The sequence below is a fragment of the Phyllobates terribilis genome, unplaced genomic scaffold (genome assembly GCF_046119375.1).
Source record: "Phyllobates terribilis strain yellow unplaced genomic scaffold, ASM4611937v1 Scaffold_3__8_contigs__length_932513732, whole genome shotgun sequence".
Classification (NCBI taxonomy): Eukaryota; Metazoa; Chordata; class Amphibia; order Anura; family Dendrobatidae; genus Phyllobates; species Phyllobates terribilis.
Window position 1 is genome coordinate 425,129,168 of NW_027362763.1, and position 24,676 is coordinate 425,153,843.

The 24,676-nt window shown below is 46.8% G+C and overlaps 1 protein-coding gene across 3 annotated transcripts in view; it reads left to right on the forward strand.

Moving 5' to 3' along the window:
- The window catches only part of HTR1E (5-hydroxytryptamine receptor 1E), a 311,004-nt gene that overhangs the window by 79,420 nt on the left and 206,908 nt on the right, over positions 1 to 24,676 (forward strand). Inside the window, exon 1 of one of the 3 annotated variants that reach the window (XM_073673159.1) lies at positions 22,648 to 22,829. The exons of the other annotated variants lie outside the window; for them this stretch is intronic. The gene's annotated coding sequence lies outside the window, so the exon portion shown is untranslated. Of the gene's footprint in view, positions 1 to 22,647; positions 22,830 to 24,676 lie in introns of those variants that run through there. 3 annotated transcript variants of the gene reach the window in all.

Consider the following 24,676-nt stretch of genomic DNA (forward strand, 5'->3'; position numbering starts at 1 on the left):
ACGTGACGTTTGGAGACTGGATGGCACTGCATACGACCCCAAGAATACCATCCCTACAGTCAAGCATGGTGGTGGCAGCATCATGCTGTGGGGCTGTTTCTCTGCCAAGGGGCCTGGCCATCTGGTCCGCATCCATGGGAAGATAGATAGCACGGCCTACCTGAAGATTTTGGCCAAGAACCTCCGCTCCTCCATCAAGGATCTTAAGATGGGTCGTAATTTCATCTTCCAACAAGACAACGACCCAAAGCACACAGCCAAGAAAACCAAAGCCTGGTTCAAGAGGGAAAAAGTCAAGGTGTTGGAGTGGCCTAGTCAGTCTCCTGACCTTAACTAAATTGAAAATTTGTGGAAGGAGCTCAAGAATAAAGTCCACATGAGACACCCAAAGAACCTAGATAACTTGGAGAAGATCTGCATGGAGGAGTGGGCCAAGATAACTCCACAGACCTGTGCCGGCCTGATCAGGTCTTATAAAAGACGATTATTAGCTGTAATTGCAAACAAGGGTTATTCCACAAAATATTAAACATAGGGGTTGTATAATAATTGACCCACACTTTTATGTTTAAAATTTAATAAAATTCAACAGAGCAACATAACTTTTTGGTTTGTAAGATTTATGCTTCTGTGGCACCCCAGGGGTCTGGTTTCCACAGTAACGGCAATGTTATGTCTGAGAGCAGGTGGGAGGTCTCTTGGTCAGGGATCCTGTGCATGCCACACCTCCTGCCCAGTCCTGGGAGGGGAAGAACTTCCCCTATATAAACCTAGGGCTGAGGCAGGGTTAGTGAGTAGAGAAGAAGTAGAGACAGAGAAGAGAAGCAGCATAGGAGGAAACAACAGGAGCTCTGTGGGAGCAGTACTACAAGGAGTCAGGGGCTGGCAGCTGCAGAGCTCGCCCTGACTGAGAAGCTATCACCGGACCCGGAGTCCGAGGCTGTGGGGACTAACTCCTATCCAGCAGCAGAAACCGACCGGCAGGGGATTTCAGGTCCTCTGGCCAAGAAACCCGAAGGCACGGTCACACGCTTGGGACCAGCACCGCCGTCGTGGAGCGGAAGCTACTAGAAGGCCCCGAGTCACCGACCATACGGGTGAGGACCACACGGTACACTCAGGGACGTGGGCTACTTATACCCGCCTCTAGCAAGGTAGCCAGAAGAGTACAGTTAGTTTGGGAGGCCTACAACTCTGCCTGGCCAGGGGAGATCCCATCTGCTCAAGGACTGACCAGGCCCCAATCGCTAGCCAGTACTCCGGGAGGGTCTATCTTGGTCACCAGTAAAGACCCTGAACTACACCGTACCGTCTCCGAGTGGTTCCTGCTACCCCCATCATCCACGTCGGCTGCCCTGAGGCCATACCCCTCCCGTTGGGGGTGATACTATCACGCTGCACAATCCTACCACCGGCCTCAGCGGTCTGCCCTGCAGCGGCAGCTCCTTCGCTGCATTCAACGGGTGGCGTAGTCGTACAACATCTACCGCTAATACAGCGCCACTTAGTCTGACTCCCTGGGCACGGACCGGGTCACCGCCACGAGACTACAACCCTCAACAGATCCGGCTCCGGGTAAGCTCCCGCGTGCGCAACGCTGTGCGACACAGGCCCAGGGGTGCGTCAACTTTTGGCGTAGTCGGCAGGATCTCGTGCCCGCAACCACCGGGTACTGCGTGCCTGAAAAAGACTGTTCAAACTTACCAGTGGTGAAGATTCCCGCCATCCGGCGCCATCTTCTGCCTTCTTCCCGCCACCCGCGAAGTTTTCCCGCCATCCGGCGCCATCTTCTGCCTTCTTCCCGCCATCCGTGGAGTTTTCCCGCCGTTGGACGCCATCTTGAAGACGCCGCGCGGGAAGAAGAGGGGCGTGGACTCCGAAAGCGCGCGAGAACTGAAGCCCCGCCTCACGTCCAGACGTTGCGTAAGGTCCTGGAAGGAGCCCAGCAGACGCCGACGTCACAGGAGCGCGACGGAAGGTCCTCAACCCTGACGATCCACTGCGGAGCCGCGGCCTACGGAAGAGGATCATCGCAAGGTAGGCCACGGTCCACTAGGGGGGAGAAGGATGTCGGATACGGAGGAGAGCTTCACCGCTTCAACCCCCGCCAGCGCCACCGCCGTTGCGGTCATGCCTTTCACCATGCCCTATATCCCGGGGGCAGCCTGGCTACCCCAGTACTCAGGGGAGTCACATACCCTGCATGACTTTAGAGAAAAGTTGGATAGCCTCTTCCAGGTGTATCCCCTCACAGAGGAGCAAAAAGTGAGCATCCTGGTGGCCCAATTAACCGGGGCAGCCCAAAGGGAGGTAAAGTCCTGGCCACCTGGGAGGAGGACTGTCGCAGAGATACTAACCCGGCTGAGGGACACCTTTGATACCCGCACCTCAGCCGAGATCAAGCTTAGATTCTACGGGTGCAAACAGCGGGCACATGAGAGTATAAGGGACTATGCCCTGAACCTACAAGAGGCCCTGAGAGCCATTAAGCAGACCGACCCTGACGGCGTGGGAGACGAGGACAGGCTGTTGACTGAACAATTTATAGAGGGTTTATATTGCAGTGCCCACCGAACCCAGTTGCGGGCAATGGCCTTACAGGACCCTCATCTGGGATTTGCACAGTTCAAGGACAGAGCCATCCGGGTGCTCCGAGAACCAGCACCAGGTGGCGTTGTGACCCACAGACGCCCCACTACCACTTACCACCAGGAGGCGGCGCCCTTGTCGGCAGGGCCTGTGGGAGCTGATGCGCAGGCTTTGAACAATGACCCGGCTCCAGACCTGCACCATCAGGTCCAAGAGCTAGCTAAAAGCGTTGCTGCGCTAACCCGAACTGTGCAGTCTTTACAGGTTTCCACTCCAGGGAAGATCCAGCTGGCATCCGGACCGGAGGACATCCCGTGGCGTCGACCAAGGAGGACCCCACCGGCCAGAGGAAGACCCAGCGACCGATACAACGAGGACGGACGACCCATCTGCCGCCGCTGCAATCAACCCGGACATATGGCAAGGTACTGTCCTTTAAACTGGCACAACCTGGGGTAGAGGGCCAACCCCCAGGAAAAAGATCATCAGGCCCATCGAACTGGCGCGACAGATATGTGGGAGGACGTCCACTCTTGCCTGTGGTACTGGATGGCATCCCTATGAGTGCCCTATTGGACACCGGGTCACAGGTCACTACTATCCCGTACGTGCTCTTCAAGCAGTACTGGAATGACTCGGATATCACCCGCTACCCTGACGACGACTTGAGTATCATCGCCAGCAATGGTCAGCCCGTGCCACAGATTGGATTTAAAGAGGTGACCATTAAAATCGGTAGAGTCGAACTGGCAGCACAGGGACTGATCATTGTAGACATTGACAAACACGAGAGTCACCCAAAGATAACTCTAGGAACTAATGTAATTGAAAATTGTCTTGCAGAGGTGATTTTCCTTTTACAACAGGTTGCCAAGAACGCCAGCTCCGGCCAGCAGCGAGTGCTCCAGAAAGAGATCCGGGCACTGATGCGACGGCAACAGATAGAACTCTCCGTTGGTGAGATTGGTAGCGTAAGAATGTGTGACCCTTTCCCTATTGCCATGCCCCCAAAAAGTGAAATGATGATTTGGTGCCGGGCAGCTATTGGTCTGAGAGGTAGAGATTACCAGGCAATGGTAGAACCAGTTTACTCAGACAATAGGCCCACCATTTTGACAGCACGGGGGGTGGTCAATGTACGCCATGGGAGGGTGCCCGTTCGCATAATAAATATCGGGAAGAGGGAAGTGTACCTGCCCCGGTATGCCACGCTAGCCAAATTGTATACCATCAATCAAAATTCCATACAGTCCGTAGAACCCTTGCCTCCATCTTCCCCGAAGGAAGGTAACGGCTCTAAGGAAACAATGGAGGACTGGTGTCAGCAACTACATTTGGGTACTGACTCCACTCCCTCACACCAGAAACAGGGAGTCTATCGAGTGGTTCAAGAGTACGAGAGAGTGTTTAGTAAACACCCGTTAGACTTCGGGCGAGTCAAAGGGGTGGAACACCACATCCCCACGGGAGACCATCTTCCCATAAAAGAGAGGTATCGACCCGTACCCCCTGCACACTACCAACACGCCAAGGGGATGCTTAGGGACATGAAGGAGGCTGGGGTGATCAGGGATAGCTGTAGCCCCTGGGCAGCTCCACTAGTCTTAGTCAAAAAGAAAGACAACATCATGAGGATGTGTGTAGATTACCGGAAAATTAACCGTATCACACACAAGGATGCGTACCCCTTACCAAGGATAGAGGAGTCTTTGGCTGCTTTAAGATCTGCTAACTTCTTCTCTACCTTGGATCTCACTAGCGGGTACTGGCAGGTTCCTGTAGCAGAGGCGGACCGGGAGAAGACCGCATTCACCACCCCGATGGGACTTAGCGAGTTTACCTGTATGCCGTTCGGACTCTGCAACGCACCGGGAACCTTCCAACGATTAATGGAGTGCTGTCTGGGCCACAGAAACTTCGAGACGGTCCTGTTGTACCTGGACGATGTCATCGTATATTCCAAGACTTATGAGGACCACCTGAAACACCAGGCGGAAGTGTTCGAAGCTCTGGCAAGCTACGGCTTAAAGGTAAAACCCTCCAAGTGTCACCTCTTGAAACCAAAGGTGCAGTACCTGGGACACGTGGTGAGCGCTGACGGAGTGGCTCCCGACCCTGATAAGATCACCGCAATTAAGGAATGGCCAAGTCCCTCCAGTGTAAAGGAAGTGCGGCAGTTCCTCGGGTTGGTAGGCTATTACCGCAGATTCATCCCCGGTTTCACCAAAAAGGCAGCTCCTATGCAGGACCTCCTGATAGGCCAGTCCCGGAAGGCCAAGAACCAGAAGCCGCCCTTCAAATGGGAGAAGTTAGAAGAAGAGTCCTTCCGCCAGCTGAAGATGGCCCTCACGGGGGATGAAATCCTGGCGTACCCTGATTACAGCCAGCCCTTTATCCTCTACACCGACGCAAGTAACATCGGGCTAGGAGCCGTACTGTCCCAGGTCCAGCAGGGGAAAGAACGAGTAATCGCTTACGCTAGCCGAAAACTGCGACCCACCGAAAGAAACCCTGAGAATTACAGCTCATTTAAGCTAGAGTTCCTGGCAGTGGTGTGGGCAGTCACCGAACGCTTTAAGCACTACCTCGCTTCTTCCCGGTTCACCGTGTACACGGATAACAACCCGTTGACACACCTGGACACGACAAGACTCGGTGCCCTAGAGCAGAGATGGATGGCCCGTCTGTCCAACTACGAGTTCACAATCAAATACCGGGCAGGATGCTCCAATACCAACGCGGACGCCCTGTCCAGGATGCCAAACCTACCGGACGTAGGAGAAGATCCAGAGGGACTGGAAGAAGTCGAACTCCCCGCGTTCCACCGTCATGGGACTATCCAGTATTCCCATCGGGTAAGGAGTAAGCAAGCCGCTACGTTTAACCCCTTGCCTCACTACAACTGGGAGGAAACGCAAGACAGTGACCCTGCCGTCCGGCTGGTAAAGGAGATGCTGACTCGGCCAGAGGCTCGCCTTGACCCAGACGCTCCGGAGGAAGCCAAGCAACTGTGGGCTGAGAAGAGTCGACTGTTCCTTTACAAGGGGAAGTTGTGCCGCAGAATGGTTAACTCCCGGACGCATGAACTAATCTGGCAAGTAGTGGTGCCACGGAGAGACGCAGCCATGGTAATGGAGGCATACCACGACGGGGCTGGACACTTCGGATGGAAGAAGCTGGAGTTCCTGCTGCGTGGGCGGTTCCACTGGGTTGGCATGAGGGGAACCATCGAGAGGTGGTGCAGAGACTGTGGCCCGTGCAACCTAAGAAGGAAGGACCGTGCCAGCCAGAAGACTCCCCTGCAGTCCATCGTCACCCGGCAGCCGTTGGAACTGGTAGCCTTGGATCATGTAAAACTGACCCCAAGCAGAAGTGGCTACGTCTACGCGTTAACCATTGTGGATCATTACTCCCGGTTCTTGGTTGTCGTCCCCGTTAAGGACTTAACGGCTCAAACAGCAGCTAGAGCCTTCCAGCAGCACTTCTGCCGTCCACACGGGTACCCGGACCAAGTGCTGACGGACCAGGGACCTGCCTTTGAAGCGGAGGTCTTCCAGGAATTCTGCAATCTGTATGGCTGCCGGAAGATAAGGACGACACCCTATCATCCGCAAACTAATGGACTTTGTGAGAAAATGAACCAGGTGGTAATGGATCTCCTGAAAACGTTGCCCCTGGAAGAACGCAGTCTGTGGCCTGAGAAGCTGCCCGATCTGGTGGACCTATACAACCACATCCCGGTAGGTTCCACCAACTGTACCCCAGCTTACCTAATGAGGGCGAGACCTGGTAAGTTACCTGTTGACCTGGAAATGGGAGTCCTGACACCCGAGGACACTTCACCAGAAGCAGACTGGGACACAGAGAGGCAGCAGCAGTACCGGAAAGTACAGGAGAGCGTGGAGCGAAGTCTCTGTCAGGCTAGGGAAAGACAAGAGAAAACTTACAACCAGTATGCTCCCGCTGTTCCCCTGGTACCCGGAGAGCAGGTCTTGAAGAGGAAAAGACGGCTCCACAAGTTGGACGACCAGTGGGAGAAGGACCCGTACACCGTACTGCCCTCAAGCCACGAGAACCCGAAAGTCTGTACCATCAGTAAAGACGGAGGGGAGACCATAGCCATTGTATCCCGGGATCACCTGAAGAAGTGTCCTGAACAGCTACGGAACCCTGAAGAGGAACAAGAAGACCATCGACCCGTAGAGGAAAGGGAAGATATGGTTAGTACTGTGCTCGGAGACTTCCCTCGGTCCTGGACTCAAGTCAATGGTGCAGTTGTGGTACCCGTCCTCACGTTCCTCCAACCAGCATCCCAAGTGCCTACGGAGCAACAGGTAGAGCTGGAAGAGCAGCCGGTCCAGGAGGCAGAAGACTCCACACAAGCAGAACAGGAGGATCAACCCTCTGCTTATAGTGAGCCTGCCGTACCCCTAGTGAGCCAAAGAGCCGGTAGACAGCTGCCCAGTTTACCCTTGACAGCTCCTACACCCTGTAGTTCAGGGCTAGACAGTCAGCTCCGTAGGTCCACTAGGGCCACTAGAGGCCAGTTACCCGCACGTTGGAGGATTTGAAGTGTATAAATTGTTTTATTTGTGGTTACCTGTTTTTCTTGTTGCTTGTGTATAATTATGTGTTTCTAGTTATTTATAGGAGTCCTTGGTGGATTTACCGGGAATCCTTGTACATGGTTGGAGCGTAACCTAGGAATGGACTAAAGACTGTTAAGGACTCGGGGCAGGACAGACCCCTACCTGGTTACGTCTCCCTGTTTTGGTGAAATGGACACCTTGCTTTTCTTCAAAGACTGCACCCGGTTGCGGACACGCCGTAACCATCTTTATGTGTTTTTCTTATTGTATTATTATTGTTTATACCTTGTTATGTTTTTCTAAAAATATGTTTAGTCCCGGAGTACTAAATTTCACTAGGGGGGAATGTGGCACCCCAGGGGTCTGGTTTCCACAGTAACGGCAATGTTATGTCTGAGAGCAGGTGGGAGGTCTCTTGGTCAGGGATCCTGTGCATGCCACACCTCCTGCCCAGTCCTGGGAGGGGAAGAACTTCCCCTATATAAACCTAGGGCTGAGGCAGGGTTAGTGAGTAGAGAAGAAGTAGAGACAGAGAAGAGAAGCAGCATAGGAGGAAACAACAGGAGCTCTGTGGGAGCAGTACTACAAGGAGTCAGGGGCTGGCAGCTGCAGAGCTCGCCCTGACTGAGAAGCTATCACCGGACCCGGAGTCCGAGGCTGTGGGGACTAACTCCTATCCAGCAGCAGAAACCGACCGGCAGGGGATTTCAGGTCCTCTGGCCAAGAAACCCGAAGGCACGGTCACACGCGTGGGACCAGCACCGCCGTCGTGGAGCGGAAGCTACTAGAAGGCCCCGAGTCACCGACCATACGGGTGAGCACCACACGGTACACTCAGGGACGTGGGCTACTTATACCCGCCTCTAGCAAGGTAGCCAGAAGAGTACAGTTAGTTTGGGAGGCCTACAACTCCGCCTGGCCAGGGGAGATCCCATCTGCTCAAGGACCGACCAGGCCCCAATCGCTAGCCAGTACTCCGGGAGGGTCTATCTTGGTCACCAGTAAAGACCCTGAACTACACCGTACCGTCTCCGAGTGGTTCCTGCTACCCCCATCATCCACGTCGGCTGCCCTGAGGCCATACCCCTCCCGTTGGGGGTGATACTATCACGCTGCACAATCCTACCACCGGCCGTAGCGGTCTGCCCTGCAGCGGCAGCTCCTTCGCTGCATTCAACGGGTGGCGTAGTCGTACAACATCTACCGCTAATACAGCGCCACTTAGTCTGACTCCCTGGGCACGGACCGGGTCACCGCCACGAGACTACAACCCTCAACAGATCCGGCTCCGGGTAAGCTCCCGCGTGCGCAACGCTGCGCGACACAGGCCCAGGGGTGCGTCACTTCTGTTCATAAAACCTACTCTCGTTTGGTTTGAAGGCTCTAACTTATTTGCATCTTATCAAACCAGCTAAATCTGCAGGGGGTTGAATACTACTTGTAGGCACTGTATATGGCTATATGAATCTGGATACAATAAGCACAATGAACATGGACACTGTATTCATCTATCCACTGTTTGCACTATTCACATGGGAACTGTATGGCATGGCATAAATTATTTACTGGTGAACTGCACGTGATATTTTTCTGACCACACTTTTTCAAAATATGAAGTACAACATGTCATGAAAAAACATTCTCAGAATCACTGGGATACGTTGAAGTGTTCCAGAGTCATGCTTCTCCTCTGCCTCTGCAGTGCTGGTGTCCCTAATGTGTTTAATTGTTTTTGTGTCTGTAGAACATGAATGCAGTTGAATACAAATAGGAGAAACCAGCATTCTCTGTGTTCTCTGAGCCAGCCAAATTTCATACTTATGGGAGCGGAAAAACTATGCCCCATGTTAAACTCAGGGGAGATATTCACTTCCACTCATGGCAGAAGAGGCCCTGCACTTACCACCACAAGAGGGAAATAATAATAGGAGTCTAATACAAAGAGAAGTGAAGTGGGTAATACAAACAGAAAAGATGGTCAGTCAAAGCTTTAACAACAAGACTGACTTAATGCGTAACCGTCATTTTAATTTTTATTTCATAAATCAATAGTACACATGAAAATAAGCAACTTTGTAATATACAGTACAGACCAAAAGTTTGGACACACCTTCTCATTTAAAGATTTTTCCGTATTTTCATGACTATGAAAATTGTACATTCACACTGAAGGCATCAAAACTATGAATTAACACATATGGAATTATATACTTAACAAAAAAGTGTGAAACAACTGAAAATATGTCTTATATTCTAGGTTCTTCAAAGTAGCCACCTTTTGCTTTGATGACTGCTTTGCACACTCTTGGCATTCTCTTGATGAGCTTCAAGAGGTAGTCACCGGATATGGTTTTCACTTCACAGGTGTGCCCTGTCAGGTTTAATAAGTGGGATTTCTTGCCTTATCAATGGGGTTGGGACCATCAGTTGTGTTGTTCAGAAGTCTGGTGGATACACAGCTGATAGTCCTACTGAATAGACTGTTAGAATTTGTATTATGGCAAGAAAAAGCAGCTAAGTAAAGAAAAACGAGTGGCCATCATTACTTTAAGAAATGAAGGTCAGTCAGTGCGAAAAATTGGGAAAACTTTGAAAGTGTCCGCAAGTGCAGTTGCATAAACCATCAAGCGCTACAAAGAAACTGGCTCACATGAGGACCGCCCCAAGAAAGGAAGACTAAGAGTCATCTCTGCTTCTGAGGATAAGTTTATCCGAGTCACCAGCCTCAGAAATCGCAGGTTAACAGCAGCTCAGATTAGAGACCAGGTCAATGCCACACAGAGTTCTAGCAGCAGACACATCTCTTCAACAACTGTTAGGAGGAGACTTTGTGCAGCAGACCTTCATGGTAAAATAGCTGCTAGGAAACCACTGCTAAGGACAGGCAACAAGCAGAAGAGACTTGTTTGGGCTAAAGAACACAAGGAATGGACATTAGACCAGTGGAAATCTGTGCTTTGGTCTGATGAGTCCAAATTTGAGATCTTTGGTTCCAACCACCATGTCTTTGTGCGACGCAGAAAAGGTGAACGGATGGACTCTACATGCCTGGTTCCCACCGTGAAGCATGGAGGAGGAGGTGTGATGGTGTGGGGGTGCTTTGCTGGTGACACTGTTGGGGATTTATTCAAAATTGAAGGCATACTGAACCAGCATGGCTACCACAGCATCTTGCAGCGGCATGCTATTCCATCCAGTTTGCGTTTAGTTGGACCCTCATTTATTTTTCAACAGGACAATGACCCCAAACACACCACCAGGCTATGCAAGGGCTATTTGACCAAGAAGGAGAGTGATGGGGTGCTACGCCAGATGACCTGGCCTCCACAGTCACCCGACCTGAACCCAATCGAGATGGTTTGGGGTGTGCTGGACCGCAGAGTGAAGGCAAAAGGGTCAACAAGTGCTAAGCATCTCTGGGAACTCCTTCAAGATTGTTGGAAGACCATTTCCGGTGACTACCTCTTGAAGCTCATCAAGAGAATGTCAAGAGTGTGCAAAGCAGTCATCAAAGCAAAAGGTGGCTACTTTTTATTAACCTAAAATATAAGACATATTTTCAGTTGTTTCATACTTTTTTATTAAGTATATAATTCCACATGTGTTAATTCATAGTTTTGATGCCTTCAGGTGAATGTACAATTTTCATAGTCATGAAAATACAGAAAAATCTTTAAATGAGAAGGTGTGTCCAAACTTTTGGTCTGTACTGTATCTTATCAGAAAAATTGCTTCTTTCTCTGCCAAAATTGATCAGTCATTATCAAAATTCACAATTTTGAAGTACAATCTGTATTCAGTGAAGACTTTGCCTTTACTTAGATAGGAGCTGTCCAAAAGAGTTTTTTTTAACTAAATTACAGTGGCTTTATAATTCAGGCGACAATTGTTTATAGATCGCGGTCTTCTTAAAGACAACAGGGAAGGTGTTTTACTAGTGATGAACAACTAATCTTCAGCAATGCTGTCACTGAGGGGAGAGGAAGACGAGCCAGAGATCCTCTGTGGCATAGGGGACAAAACGAAAGTAGCTAAAGAAGCAGGTTTCCACTGAAACTCGCCTTTGTGAAACCCTACAGAATAACAGCAACAGGAGAGAGCAGCATGAATGATGACCATCAAGCAAGTGTATTGAATTTGAATTCCAATTCCCAAATCGCATCCCACAGATCCGCACACCTAGGGAGGTTCCAGATACAGGCAGAATAACAGGAGAGAGCCACAAGGATGATTGTCGTCAAGCAAGTGGATCTGAAGACACCACCAATGAATTTGATTTTCAAATGCCAATTCTCATCCCACTCAGCGGCAGATTCAGGGAGGCTCCAGCAGTAAAGTTCTATTGAACATGTTCATTAAGCTGCAGGGAATGGGTGTGATGACACCGCCAATGCAACAGGGAACTCCAAATGTGCAGCCACCCTTACCACCTTCACAAAATCCACCATTGCAGGAAAGATGGCATCCTTGGCGCCACAGATGAACCTTGCAAATTGAGAATCTCCCAACAAAGTATATAACACCTCTGGAGGAGGCTCAGTTATGTATCATCTGTATGACTGAATATGAGACTAAGGAGCAGGTCAGAGTGCTCTCGTGCAACCACACCTTCTTTGACATTATCACTAGAGATGAGAGGATTGATTCGTGGAGGATCAAGTTCAAGTCGAATTTCCTGAAATTAATGGCTTGAGGCAAATTTGAACATTTGGAGATTCAATTCAGTTCGCAAAAAAACGCTTGCCACACTGCTGAAACATCAGAGAGCAGATAAAAGTCATTTTGAGAAGCTGCACAAGCTTCCTTATAATGCCTTGCAGCTATGACATATTACGGATTATCATACCTTGTACAGTGGTGGTCAGTACTTGGGTCATCTGAGATCAGTGGTTTCCAGTGGAGCGCAGTTTGTATAGCAAAGTCGTTTTCCATCTCCAGAGTCACTGGATTATTCTCTACCTTCTGCAGAGTTTAAACTCTTATGGACAGTGCGGTTCTGTCTCTCTCTTGCCTGTAAAGTGTAAGCTCTTATGGTCAGCAGGGTCGTCTCTCTCCTGTACAGTGTATATTCTTAATTTCATTGGGGTCCACTCTCTCTTTCCTGTAATTGAAAGCTCTTAAGTTCAGCGGCATCCTCCTTCTTGTGTAAAGTGTAAGTTCTTATAGTCAGCAGTATCCTCTCTTTCTCACCTATAAAGTGTAAGCTTTTATGGTCTGCGAGGTTCTCTCTCATTTTTCCATGTGTTTTTAACTAGCAACTACAAGCTTTCCAGTTTTGAAATTCATGTAAATTTACTCACCACAAATCTAATTTTCGGGAATAACTCAGCAAAGTCGGCAAATTGTCACCACAAGCCTTTTAAAGTTGATGGTCTTAGATTTCAGAAGCTTCGCATTCAGTTACCATGTGTATTTCAGGTGTTTTGCATGTTTCCTAGCTGGTTAACCACTTTTCTACCCAAGGTGGTTTTCACGTTAATGACCAGGCCAATTTTTACAATTCTGACCACTGTCACTTTATGAGGTAATTACTCTGGAACGCTTCAACGGATCCCTTTGATTCTGAAATTGTTTTTTCGTGACATATTGTACTTCATGATTATGGTAAAATTTATTCGATATCACTTGCGTTTATTTGTGAAAAAAGCGGAAATTTAGTGAAAATTTAGCAATTTTCAAAATTTTAATTTTTATGCCCTTAAATCAGAGAGATACAGTATGTCATACAAAATAGTTAATAAATAACATTTCCCACATGTGTACTTTACATCAGCACAATTTTGGAACCAAATTTTTTTTTTTATTAGGGAGCTATAAAGGTTAAAAGTTGACCAGCAATTTCCCATTTTTCCAACAAAATTTACAAAACCATTTTTTTAGGGACCTCATTAGATTTTAAGTCACTTTGAGGGGTCTTGACAGAAAATAACCAAAATTGACACCATTCTAAAAACTGCACCCCTCAAGGTGCTCAAAACCACATTCAAGAACTTTATTAACCCTCCAGTTGCTTCACAGAAATTTTTGGAACGTGGGAGAAAAAAATTAACATTTACATTTTTCACAAAAATATTACTTTTGACACAATTTTTTTTATTTTCACAGGGGTAACAGGAAAAAATGGACCCCAAAATTTTTTGTGCAATTTCCCCTGAGCACGCAGATACCCCATATGTGGGGAAAAAACACTATTTGGGTGCACGGCAGAGTTCGGAAGGGAAGGAGCGCCTTTGACTTTTTGAATGTAAAATTTGCTTGACTTATTAGTGGACGCCATGTTGCGTTTGCGGAGCCGCTGATGTGCCTAAACAGTGGAAACCCCCCACAAGTGACACCATTTTGGAAGCTAGACCCCTCAGGGAACTTATCTAGATGTGTGGTTTATAACATGGAGCTGTAAAAAATTTCACATTTTTCCCACAAAAATGTATTTCAGCCCCCCAATTTTGCATTTTCATGAGGGTAACAGGAGAAATTGCACCATTCAGTTTGTTATGCAATTTCTCCTGAGTAAGCAGATACCCCATATGTGGGGGAAAACCACTTTTTGGGCGCTTGGCAGGGCTCGGAAGGGAAGGAGCGCCATTTGACTTTTTGAATGTAAAATTTGCTTGAATAATTAGCGGACGCCATGTTGCATTTGGAGATCCCATGATGTGCCTAAACAGTGGAAACCCCCCACAAGTGACACCATTTTTAAAACTAGACCCCTCAGGGAACTTATCTAGATGTGTGGTGAGCACCTTGAACCCCAAGGTGCTTCACCAAAGTTTATAACATGGAGCTGTGAAAATAAAATTTTCACATTTTTACCACAAAAATGTTTTTCAGCCCCCAGTTTTGCATTTTCATAAGGGTAACATGATAAATTGCACCATGCAGCTTGTTCACAGAAGTTTAGAATATTGAGCAGTAAAAATAAAATGTTCACATTTTTGCAACAAAAATGTTTTTCGGCCTCCAATTTTGCATTTTCATGAGGGTAACAGGAGAAATTGCACCATGCAATTTGTTGTGCAATGCATCCTGAGCACGCCGATACCCCATATGTGGGGAAAATCACTGTTTGGGTGCATGGCTGGGCTCGGAAGGGAAGTAGCGCCATTTGACTTTTTGAATGTAAAATTTGCTTGAATAATTAGCGGATGTGCCCCTGATGTGCCTAAATAGTGGGAAACCCCCACAAGTGACACCATTTTGGAAACTAGAGCCCTTAGTGAACTTATCTAGATGTGTGGTGAGCACCCTGAACCCCCAAGTGCTTTACAGAAGTTTATAACATGGAGCCGTGAAAATAAAAAAATCAAACTTTTTCCACAAAAATGATGTTTTAGCCCCATTTTTTTAATTTTCACAAGGATAAGAGGAGATAATGGACCCCAAAAACTTTTGTGCAATTTCTCTTGAGTACGCCAATACCCTATATGTGGGGAAAATACAGTGCTTGGGCGCACGGCAGAGTTCAGAAGGGAAGGAGCACTGTGTGACTTTTTTGAACGCAAAATTGTCTGGAATTGAGAGCAGACCCCATGTCGCATTTGGAGAGCCGCTGATGTGCCTAAATAGTGGAAACCCCCCACAAGTGACCCCATTTTGGAAACTACACCCCTCAAGTATTTTATCAAGGGGTATAGTGAACATTTTGAACCCAGAGGTACGACACAGAAATTGAGAATATTAAGTCATCATATTGAAAAAGTTGTCATTAGTCTTGAGCACAAGTGCTCGCTACTTGAATTTGCATCGAGTACTCAGGTATGCACCATGTATCACTCACGCTCGAGTGACATGCTCGAGTCCCCGCCCGCATGTTTCACGGTTATTAGACACCCAAAAAAAATCTCGTGCATGGCAGGCAATCCCTGCGAGGTTTTTTTTGGCCGAGAAGCATATTGGGGGGAGACTCGAGCATGTCACTAGCCCAACCCTAACCCTAGTCAAACCCTAACCCCAACCCCAGCCCTAACCCTAGCCAAACCCTAACCCCAACCCCAACCCCAACCTTAGCCCAACACTAACCCCAACCCTAACCCTAGCACAACCCTAACCCTAACCCTAGAGTTTATTTTTTACGCCGTTCCTCGTGCGGTATAAGTGATTAGACAACTTTATTATTCGGGTTGGTGCGATTACAGCGATACCAGATTCATATCGGGTTTTTATGATTGACAGCTGTCAGACACTAAAAGACGCATTTTTTTGTAAAATCTAGTTTTTGCATCGCCATATTTTGAGAGCTATAATTTTTCCATATTTTGGCCAAACAAAGTCATGTGACGGATTGTTTTTTGCGGGATGAGTTAACATTTTTTTTGGTGCCATTTTCAGGCACTTGACATTTTTTGATAGTTTTCTATTCAGATTTTTGGGAGGCAGAATAAACAAAAACCAACAATTCAGGAATTGTTTTTTTTTTTTTAATTTTTATGCTGTTCCGTGTGTGGTAAAATTGATAAGGTAGCTTTATTGTTCGGGTCAGTACGTTTACAGCGGTACCACATTTACATCATTTTTCTATGTTTTGGTGCTTTTACACAATAAAAGCTATTTTAAAGAAAACAATTTTTTTTTGCATTGCTTTATTTTGAGAGCTATAACTTTTTTATTTTTCGGCTGATGGAGCTGTTTGGTGGCTTGTTTTTTGAGGGACAAGATGACGTTTTCAGCGGTACCATTTTTATTTATATTCGTCTTTTTCATCGAGTGTTATTCCATTTTTTGTTTGGCGGTATGATGATAAAGCATTGTTTTTTGCTTAGGTTTTTTTTTTTTTTTTTTTTACCGTGTGGGACAGTTTTATAGGTCAGGTCGTTCTGGACGCAGCGATACCAAATATGTGTACATTTATTTTTTTTTTTTCATAATAATATTTATTGATGGGTACATTACTGTAGACATGAATTACAACATAACACTATGTAAATTGCCTCTTCAGACATGAAGAGGACTTGAACTCTATAGCGCCACCTACTGGAAGCAGTAAACCTACAAATCACAATCGACCCTTTAACGAGTCTTGTAATATGATGATAATCATATCAGATAATATGATAATAGCGATAATAGCCATATCAGAATCTCAATTTGCCAACGCTGTGTTTTGGGCTATTGGCCCTCTGCAAATTGAGATTCTTATTTGGCTACTATCCTAAGTCATATTGCAAGCCTCGTTAAAGGGTCGATTGTGACTTGTAGGGTTGCTGCTTCCAATAGGTGGCGCTATAGAGTTCAAGTGCTCTTCATCTCTGAAGAGGCAATTTGCATATTAAGTTTCTCAGAGGAGCATTGCATGGCGAATAAGCCTCCTTACCTTGGCATGCCAGAGTCGGTATGTCACTCTCCACAAGGAGAAATGTTACCCCTTAGGCCTCAATATAACATTAGAATTTTGCAGGCATGACCTCATCCATTCCTATTCATGACCGGTCAGTACGATATACAATTAGAACAATGATCAGCTATCTGAATTTACCTCCTGGTTGAGATCTTCATTAGTGATGAGCGAGCACTAAAATGCTCGGGTGCTCGATGCTCGGGTCGAGCACATCGGAATACTCGGGTGCTCGACCCGAGCAACGAGCCCAATGTAAGTCTATGGGAAACTCAAGCATTTTTCAGGTAGCTCCCTCCGGCGGTCTGCAGAGGGCCTAAAAATTGCCCAAATCGATGGGAACAGTGCTCAAATGACATGGAGACAGCATGGGGAAGACCCCTGAAAGCATTTCTGACTCCCAGGTCACTTCTGTCAACAATGCTGTCAGAGGTATTACGCCACTTTTACGGACTCACAATAAAACATACCAAAACGAAACCAAAATGGATATTCCTGGGAAATTTGTTAAGGAACATCCTTTCCAGGGTAATGACTTGCATATAAAGCAAAATAAATAACTAAAAACAAAAATGCTCCTCCACACCTTGGGCTATGTTCACACGTAGCGTTTTTGATGCGTTTTTTCACTTTTGCATTGCTTTCAACCGTGACAAATGCATTCACCAGGAAATGTCATTTTAACATTTTACAACCTTATCTGGCCCTGTGGTGTGTAAGATATCATCAGACACATCGTGTTTCATTTATGATGGAGGGACTCTGAAAGTCACAAAGCCTATTTTTATAGGGCCATCAGGTGGCCTTTACTATTCTTAAAGGACCAGCAGTCGGCCCTCACTATTCATAGAGAGCCATCAGCCAGCTATGTTTTATTGTTCCCATTATTAAAGAGTGGGTCTCCTATACTGTTATTGCGTATGCAGTGAGTGCCAGGGCTACCGAAAATTTGGATGCACCCCAATACCCCTTTGAAGAGACTTAGAGGAGGGCCTCCTGAAAACAATGTTCCCATTATTAGGAAGTGGGTCTCCTATTCGTGTTTGCCTATGCAGTGAATGCAAGGGTTGCCAAAAATTTGGAGGCACTCCAATGCCTCTTGGAAGAGACGTAGAGGAGGGCCTCATAAAAAATTGTTCCCATTAGAAAGGAACAGGCCTCCTATACTTGTAATGTCCATGCACTAAGTGTATGGGCTGACAAACATTTACCCCTGGGGGGTATACATGAACATACTGTATAAAGAATTTTTTTTACGGGCATCATAAACATCCTTTAAAAAAATTATATGGGTGTTGCATCATGGACCACGGTCACTCTGGTGATATGGTGGTGGAGGATGAGGAGAAGGAGGAGGACAAGAGCAAATAGCCAAAATCAGGAAGCGTATACCCATGTCAGGGTGTTAAAAGGTGCATGGGAATACACCTCCCAAGAAAAGACACTGGATTTGAGTTTATGTTACGCTGTTATCATTCGGTGGTGTTGAGAAGTCTGGCCCAATCCAGCCCTTGTTCATTTTTATAAGAGTCAGCCCGTCAGCATTTTCAGTTGACAGGCGGATGCGCTTATCAGTTATAATTCCATCAGCGGCACTAAAAACCCGCTCTGATAAAATGCTGGTGGCAGGGCAGGTCAGGACTTCCAAGGCATAGAGAGCCAGTTCATTCCACGTATCCAGCTTTGAAACCCAATAATTATAAGGTACAGAGGAATCACGGAGGACATTGATACGGTCGGCTAGGTGCTTGAAACTAGCTCCTGTCCTTCCTCCTCCTCCTCCTCCTCTTCCTCATTGTCACCCAATCCACGTTGGGATGAGATGAGGCTTGGCTGTGTGTAATCACCCTGTATGGTTCCTTGCTCTATCTCATCGTGCTCCGCCTGCAATGCAGAGAGCGTTTCAGAAGACAGAGAAGCAGGATGGTGATGCTAATTATGGCGTCATCGCCGCTCACCATCTTGGTGGAGTCCTGAAAGTTTTGGAGGATGGTACATATGTCTGACATCCATGTCCACTCCTGAGGTCTTATGTGTGGAGTCTGAACTGAATACCGACGGCCTTGTTGATGCTGGTACTCAACAACTGCCCTCTTCTGCTCACAAATCCTTCCCAACATCTACAGTGTAGAGTTCCAATGCGTGGGGACATCACACACCAGTCTGTGAGCCGGAAGCTGCAAATGCTGCTGAAACACTGCAAGGGCGGCGGAAACTGTAGCTGACTTTCTAAAATGGGCACACAGGCTGCGTACTTTAACAAGCAAATCCCGCACCTCCGGTAGGATTTGAGAAACCACTGAACCACGAGGTTAATCACATGGGCCAGGCATGGTACGTGTGTGAACTTGCCTCGCCTCAGAGCCTCCACCGGTTTCTGGCCATTGTCACACACGACCATGCCTGGCTGTAGGTTCAGCGGTGTGAGCCACAGATCTGCTTGCTCTTTTAGAGCTGTCCACAACTCTTCAGCATCGTGCGTTTTTTCACCTAAGCATATTAGCTTCAGCACAGCCTGTTGCCGCTTGGCCGAGGCAGTGCTGCAGTGCTTCCAGCTTGTGACTGATGTGGTCCTTTCGGAGATGGTGGCTGAAGAGGATGAGGAGGCTGAGGAGGATGAGGTGCAGGAGCTGTAGACTGTGGGGGCAACCCTGATTGACCTAGGGCCCGCAATCCTTGACGTTGGGAGGATGTGTTCCGTCCCAAGGTCCGACTGGGTCCTGGCTTCCACTATGTTAACCCAGTGTGCCGTCAGCGAGATGTACCGTCCCTGCCTACAAGCACTTGTCCACGTGTCCGTGGTTAGGTAGACTTTACTGGTAACTGCGTTGTTGAGAGCACGGCTAATGTTTTGGGACACGTGCTTGTGTAATGCGGGGACGACACATCGGGAGAAATAGTGGCGGCTGGGGACCGAGTACTGAGGGACCGCCGCCGCCATCAGGTTGCGGAATGCTTCCGTTTCCATGAGCCTAAAAGGCAACATTTCGAGCGCAAGCAGTCGTGAAATGTGAGAATTTAGTAGTGTGGCCTCTGTGGCTTTGGCTGCATATTTGCGCTTGTGTTCCAAGGACTGGGGTATGGACAACAGAACGCTGCGCTGGGACAAGGACATGGACATGCTTCCTGATGCTGCTACTTGAGAGTGTGCAACGACAGGTGCAGGGCAGGAGGCGTCTTCGCATGCACTATGGACAAGGGATTGGCTTGCATGCACAACAGTGGAAGAAGCAATGGTGCCACCCGCAGACACTGTTCCTGGACCCTGGGGTTCGGCCCACAAAGTCAGGTGCTTTGCTGCCATGTGCCTGATCATGCTGGTGGTGGTCAGGCTGGTCGTTTTGCCACCCCTGCTGCTGCTGGCCTGGCAGGTGGTGCAAATGACCTTTTTGGGGTTATCGGCAGAGTATTTAAAAAACAACCAGACTTGGGAAGACCTAACAGTTGTACTGGCAACTTCCTTCGTGTTGGTGTTATGGGGAATGGTTGCCTACCTTCTGTCTGCGGCCGCCACACTGCTTCTTCCTGCCTGTTGGGGTGCTCTGCCTCCCTCCCCCTGTGTGCTGCTGTCCTCGCTCTGCTCCAACCGTCGCCTTCGTGTGACCGTGGCTGCTCAAATATTTGGGCATCGCTATACGCAATATCCTCTTGCCCCGCTTCAAGTGGACCGGACAAGAGGCCCGAATCTATAAATGGAAAAGTGAACAGCTCTTTAGAGTGTCCAAGTGTGGGATCAGTTGTCTCTGGGTACTCGACATGGTGGGAGGAAGGAGGAGGAATATGCGGTCCAGACTCACGGCTACTGAGACTTGACCGTGTGGAAGACAGGGTGGTGGTGGTGGCTAAGTGACTGGAAGCATTATCTGCTATCCAACCAACAACCTTTTGACACTGCTCTGGGTTCAATAGTGGTGTGCTGTGGTCCCCTAGAAATTGAGACAGGAAGGTCACATGAGAAGATGTGGTTGTTTGTTGTGGCACAATTTCAGCTTGCCCACGGCCTTGTCCTCGGCCTCTGCATGCACCATTACCATCACGTCCAGTTCCCCGTCCCTTGCCACGTGCCTTGCCCATTTTAAATGGAGGACAGTATCTTCCACGCTCACTACAAATGACTGAGTTTGGAGTGAACTTATATGTGATCCGTGTGATAGAGAAAACAGAGTTTTAAATCCCTGGCCTGTAGGTAAGTAGTTTGAACAGCAAACTGCGGTGAATTGCTTCAATGACACACTAAAGGAAATTTTTAATGGAGGCCAGAAATGGCAATATTTTGTGATCCGTTTGACGGAGAAAACACAGTTTTAAATAGCTGTATTTCTAGCGCTCTAATATGGAAAGGACCTGACTGTATTCTGCAGTGCCAAAAAGCAAATGTCGCAGAAAAACGGTGTTCTCTGGATTGCTTTTTAAGCAAATAAGGGGGATTAAAATCCAAAGATAAGTTTTCCTGGCCCATGAGACCTGGGCCTTTGTATAGAAATATCTAACAGCAGCAGAAGGCAGAATTGGAATGGAGCCTCTTGTGCTATATGCACTGCAGTCTGCTATTTACACCACCTGCCTATACACCCTGCCTTCCTGATATCTCTGCAGATGGATTAGTTCTCAGAAGGACTGTTTGTTAAGATGGATCTGTGTAATGTACGTTTTTTCTCAATACACTACCTAATACACAATTACACTACACTGTCTGTTCCAGAGTGACTGTGACGAGCATGGCGGCGCCAGGTCTGATATATACCTGATGACGCTGTGCGGCCAGCCAATCACTGTAATGCCCACAACCAACATGGCTACGGCATTACAGTGCATGGCAGGCAATCCCTGCATGTTCATTGGCTCTCTAAAGAGCACCAAACATGCAGGGAGAGGACCCGAGTTCCCGCCCGAGCAACCCGGAAATACTCGGCGAGCACCGAGCATCTTGAGCAGTGAGATGCTCGGGCGAGCACCGAGCAGTAGCGAGCATGCTCGCTCATAACTAGTAGTAATGAATATCGACGGCACCTCCCTCTGAAACACAGCAGGTATTTATATACCCAGGTAGGGTGTTAACTAGCCAGAGGGATGTAGCTGCTGAGTCCTAGAGACAGCCACTGAGAAGATGTCTGTAATGCCAAATGTAGAGATCTCCTGCAACCAACTGCAGGGCGACTGTCTGTGTCCTCTGACACACCCGTGACACATGGTCTGTGTGTATGAAGGTGATCAGATCTCCTGGATTGAGTGCCAGGCAGGCAAGCCAGTACTATTGTATGGACTTTTCCTTTATGTTTCACTTTGTGCAAGGACAAGGTCTGTATTTAAATTTTCCTGTGATGTGGTTTATGAGGACTGAAATAAACCAGCTGCACTTTAAACAGAAACAGTTCCTGTGATACCTCATCTCGCTCCCAAGTGAATAACATTGTTACAGGACCATAAAAATCTGGAATATATTCAGTCAGCCTGTAGACTAAATCATCATCAAACTTGATGGCACTTTTCTTCTTACAGTTTAACTTCATCATCTCCTACTGTCCTTCTGAGAAAAACCACAGGGCTGAAGCCCTAGAAGCCCTATCCAGGTCCTATTATCCATTCGATCACTCTGATGATGAATTGGATTGAACCTGACTGCAACCTAGATTCCATCTCTTCATTTTCCAAATCACCTAAAAGAGGTTCTCTAATCTCAAAACCCCTCCATCAGAAAGTCTTATCCTGGTCCTATTTTTGTCTGTTCTCCAGTCACCCAGGTGTTAAATGAACTGCTAAACTCCTTTGAAATTTCTACTGGTTACCCACATTGAAACAAGAGATCAATGAATCTGTGGCATCTTGTCCTCAGTGTGCACAGTTGAAACATTCTCATCATGCACCTCTCACTCATATTCAATCTCTTCTATACCACAAAAGCCCTAAGCTGAGATTTCTATACATCGTGTAAACATTCACTATCATCTGGTTAGTAGTGGATTATTTCTCCAAGATGTCTCATTTTATGTCATTACCAGAACTTCCATCTACTCCACAGCTGGCCCAAGTGTTTTTCAAAGAAATTGTCCAGTTCCACCGTCTTCCAGTAATTTGTGTGTAATTTGTTTGCAGGTCTTGGAGGGCTCTCTGCAAGATTCTTAAAATCTCCTTGAATTTCACCTCTACCTGTGATCCAAAAAGTAACGGTCAAACTGAGCGAATCATTCAGTCAATAGAATAATACCTATGAATTATCAATTTCGATCAGGAGAATTGGCCAGAATTGCTTCCTAAGGTTATGCCTACAACCATTCTGTTTCAGAGTCTTCTACGAAATCCCCTTTTGTCACAGTGTATGGGTAAGAGATTAATCTTCCTCTGTCAATTACATCAGTCAATTTACTGCTATGAACAGTGTCTCTCAAGTCATTCATAACATCAAAAGAAAAAAAGGTTTTGGTACCATGTTAGTCAGTTGAAAAAAGATTGCTCCCAGTGGGAAAAACAAAATAATAATCTTGTAGTTTTGATAACTTTTAATGGCTAACAAAAATAAAACAAATGATGTTACAAAGCTTTCGAGACTTCGTAGGCCTCTTCATCAGGCATGGTATAACAAAGTATCTGAAAAAACACAAATATATACAAAAAAGAGCAGATGCATGGCATAATAAATGGACATTTAAATAAACAAACAAACTGAGTTTAGAGAGTGAATCCCTAATTAGATTAGATTAGTGGTGTGAAAGTTTTAATGTCCCAATACCCCTGTAAAATCAGATACCTGGCGCTCTGCTGTCTCTGGAGAAGATTCTTAAGATATTGTTGTGAGTCATAAATTCTCCTGACAGATTTAGTCCTATGTGAAGGGTATAAAAGACTCTAATAAGTTTGCATTCCCAGACCCTTCAATGTTTTTGTGATTTGAAGTTGCCTTTTAATATAACAACTTTCATATTGTTTATGGTGTGTCCTGGACCACAGAAATGTTTGGCCACAGGTAAATGTTTTTTTTTGTCTGTAATCGTGTGGTGATGAGGCCTCATCCTTGCTCTCAGTTTCTGTCCTGTTTCTCCAACATAGAAACCCCATAAAGAAACATTTCTGTGGTATGGCGTATTCAGGAGAAATTACATAACAAATTGTACAGTCCATTTTCTCCTATTATCCCTTTTGAAAATTAAAAACTTGGGGCTAAAGCAACATTGTAGTGGAAAAATGATAATTTTCCATTGACTTAGTCTAATGTTATACAATTATGTGAATCGCCTGAGGGTTAAAAATGCTCACTGTACCTGTAGAGGAATTCCTCAAGAGGTGTAGTTAGTTTCCAAAATGACTAGTGTTGAGCCACCCCCGTAGTGTTCGGGTTCGGTTCGGTTCGTCGAACACCGGGATGTTCGTGGAACTGTTCGTCGTCGAACATCGTTAAAACCAATGGCAGGCAAACAAAAACACATAGAAACACATAGAAAACACCTTCAAAGGTGTCCAAAAGCTGACAAACTGCTCAGAAGACACTCTCTTTAAAAAAGCCGGCCGGCAATTCAGCAGCGGCATACACCGGTACCCGACAATTTAGAACAGAAAGAATAAAGCATCACACATAGATTAGATAGATAGAAACATGTCAGTCACATATATAAGAAGTACAGTGACAGTGTTGTTTACTGTACTTGTCATTTAGCGTTAAAGGATTTATTAAAAAAAATAATAGTGTTTTCATGCACCGTCTCTTTAAAAAAGCCGGCCGGCAATTCAGCATCAGTACCCGACAATTTAGAATAGAAAGAATAGAGCATCACACATAGATTAGATACATAGAAACATGTCAGTCACATATATAAGAAGTACAGTGAGAGTGTTGATTACTGTACTTGTCATTTAGTGTTAAAATAAAGGATTTATTAAAAAAAAAATTGCCGTGGGGTTCCCCGTAATTTTAGCCTCTAGCAGAGGTTAAGCAGATGGCTGGGGCAGATGTTTGAAGTCTGGGAAGGGGGTAATACCCACGGAGCTTCCCAGGCTACTAATATCAGTCCCCAGCTGAATACCTAGCCTTTACTAGCTATTAAAATGGGGGACCCCCAAAAAAATGAATATTGGCCCCCTCCCAGGCTAGAAACACCAGCCGTCAGCCGCCCCAGAAATGGCGCATCCATGGCTCAGCTGCCATCCAGCCTGTCATCTCAAAGCCATCCCAGCG